This window comes from Ceratotherium simum, chromosome 13 (assembly GCF_057802395.1).
Source record: "Ceratotherium simum simum isolate JZ-2026a chromosome 13, ASM5780239v1, whole genome shotgun sequence".
NCBI lineage: Eukaryota > Metazoa > Chordata > Mammalia > Perissodactyla > Rhinocerotidae > Ceratotherium > Ceratotherium simum.
Genome location: NC_141912.1, coordinates 26007632 through 26010861, shown reverse-complemented (window position 1 = coordinate 26010861; position 3230 = coordinate 26007632). Strand labels below are relative to the sequence as shown.

Here is a 3230-nt window from a genome sequence, read left to right as displayed (position 1 = left end):
CTGGTGCTACATGCTTTTACGGGAATTCTGTATTTCCTCATAGGACGCATAATTGTAAATATCTACTTACTTGTGATATTAAATTCCACAGAAACAAAACCTTTTTTATTCCTTGTCCACTACCGCATCCCTGGCATCCAGCAGAGGCTGACAGGCAGGATTCACTGAATATTCATTCGTTGAATGAATAAATGAATGAACTCTAACCAGAGAAGGCAAGTTTACCGCGCAGCGCAGGAAAAGAAAGACGCAGGAGTCTCAAATCCTCGAGTCGACCAGGGCAGAGGCGGCGGCAGCAGCAGCTGGCGTGACTTCTACTTGAGTCATTGTGGTAGGAGTAGTAACTGCTGCGAGTCAGAGAATGATCACCGAAGTTGGAGTCAACAGTGAAAGTTAAAATTTAGGACGCTAGGAGAGGAAGGAAGATACGGGTTGACCATAATTCACGCTTCCCGCCCTCCCCTCCCCTCTCCTCCCCTCCCCTCCCCTCCCCTCCCCAGCAGTCGCTCAAGCAGGAACATGCACGTACGCACGCACGTACGTATGCACGCACATATTTGATGCCCAAGGCCTTGCTTGGCGTTTGAGAACGGATCCGTAGAACTGGAATTTAGGGGGCGCCCGAGCCACCCCCATCATCAACACTCCTGACAGCTTCCCACCTCTGAGATCCGGAATTAAGTACTCAGCAGCTCCGAAGACAGTCGCATTTTTATTGTGATGAAAACCCATCTCTTGGACAAGAATATTTGAGAAAACACTTGTTTTTGATTCTCTTAATCCAATTGGTTGAAAAGGGAGCGGGTGGGCTCGTCCGGGATTTGAACCCGGGACCTCTCGCACCCGAAGCGAGAATCATACCCCTAGACCAACGAGCCACCCATGTAGTGTTGGTCCCCACATTTAATATAAGAATTAGAATCAAATTATCATTTTTATTCTGTTTATTTTACAAATAACTTGTTCGCTGATAAGATTTAATTCCCCATGAATCATTTACATAAACAAAACGGTTGGAAGAGATATTTCTGTGCATGGTCTGTTGGTAGCTTAAATCAGCATGGTATCACATAGTTGTAAGACTGGTCACTTGTACCAAATTTTGACATTTTATTTCTCCTTTGTTCTACTTTGTTAAACTACTCTATGTAATTTAACTCATTTTCATTTAGCTTTTAATTAAATCTGTTGGAAAAATTAGTGCTGTGGAATTTTCCTCTTCTTGCTGCTATCCTTTTTGAAAGTTGGGTATTACTATTACTGAGGGGGTCCTAGATTATTTGTTATAACAAGGAATATTTTCGGCTACCAGAAGTTCCTCAGAATGAATATTCCTAATCTCAGCAAAGTTCCATTGATTCAAGTTAGATTTCTTAACATTAATTTTTCAGGGGCACTCAGAGGTTAGTATTTGGTGGGTTTACTAAGTTACCCAAACTTCTGGCTAAAGTCAAATGGGCCATTGGCTGATATATCTAAACTACATTTTAAATCCATGTAAACATGTATGCCTTGAATTAATACATGTTTTCAATTTCATTTTGCTGTGCTGAATTCGATGCCTTTCAAAATTAAAAAAAAAATAGTTCCTTTCATTCGGTTTATTCTTTCACTTATTCTATTGAAGTAATATTGCTTGCTTTGTACCTTGAAAGTTTAAAAAATCTTGACTGGCTTCTCTGAAACATCTGCCTAGTAGTAATAATTCCTAACTGCCCTCAAACTCAAACCGTGTGCCTGTGGTTCAGACTCAGCATTCCACTTCTGTGAAAACATATTCTTCTCTAAGAAATAGCATGTTATGTTCATGTACAGATGTGTCCCCTGACATAAGACTATAATGAGACTTTAAATCAAAGATTAAATACTTCATTGTGGAAAAGAATTATTCAACCTGACCTCAAATATTTCCCAAAGAAGCAATTCCTTGATACATAATTTAGAGCACTTCCCTTCATCTTGAAATCAACTGAATAGATGTTTACTAATTTCTGAACTCAACATAATGGTTTTGAGGTCACACACTTCACAGAGCAACCTGCACTCTCAACCCCAAACACTTGTTCTCTCTTCATTTCCGTAGTATAATATACTTTTCCCTTTCTCAATCCAACTTTCCTGGGGATGATAAATAATACTTTTACTTTTACACCAGTGAGCACTCAGACTCCAAGCAAAGGTCATTATTTAAAGATTACTAAAAAGCAGCATCATTACACATGGTGAGGGACTCTCATGTAATTTATATTCCAGTCATTATGCTGAGATGTCTATTGCCCTTGTGTAGGCCATGTAGACCATGTGTAATAAGATACTTAGTTATGTTGGCAAACATGATTATATTCGTAATTAAACTCAAGTTTCTTGAGTTTAGAAAACAGAAGGCATGGCATAAAGTGATAGTTACAGAAGTCAACTTAGAACAACGGATATAAAATTTTCCAACAAATGAAAACAAGAATCATTCACCAAATTTCTATTTTATAATTACCCATTGTCAGATCTGTGTTAGGCCCCAGATTATCAAAGACAAATAAGAGTTCCTGTCCTTGGAGAGACTCACTCTAACTGTTGTCTGGGTAGCTATCACTGTCACTTTTCTAAATGTTCTCAGTTGAGATTTCATTCCATGTTCTCTCATATCTCTCATCAAAAAGTCAACTTCCTAATATTACTTTCTTATTTTTGGACTACTTAAGGTGGCAAGATTTGGGTACAACTGCCACAGAACTTCCTCAGGGATAGCTGATGGATGCTGTCTCATTTGTTGTAATGGCAGCCCATTGCAATCTTTATATCCATCACTTAATACCATTATCTTTGGAAATATTACTGAATCACTATGATAATCAAATGCTTATCATTTATGGGTGGGAAAAAGAAGCAATTGTGGCACAAAGTAAGCAAGGCTTAGAGGAAATTTTCTCTCTCTCTGCACTTTCAGAGTCAAAAAGATGAACCACAATTTTCTTGGCTATTTAATCAGCATAACAATATTTAAATGGCAACTAATATACATATTAAGGCCTTATGGTGACTTTTCAATTTAGGCTCAAGTTACTAAATTTTTCATCCTTCTTCTCTCCAGTTATATGATCACCATTTCTAAGCAAGCTCTGTCTGTAGACTAATCTGTGACTCAATTGACAAGATAAAAGTTACATTAGAACAGTAGTTTATTTATTTATTTTTTTAATTTGAATATTCATTAAATTGGAAACAATGTAACA

The 3230-nt window shown here is 37.8% G+C and overlaps 1 non-coding gene across 1 annotated transcript; it reads right to left on the bottom strand.

Moving 5' to 3' along the window:
• Window positions 1–806: 806 nt before the first annotated feature.
• TRNAP-CGG (transfer RNA proline (anticodon CGG)) lies at window positions 807–878 on the bottom strand. The gene has a single exon. It is a non-coding gene; the product is annotated as a tRNA-Pro (tRNA).
• Window positions 879–3230: the final 2352 nt, after the last annotated feature.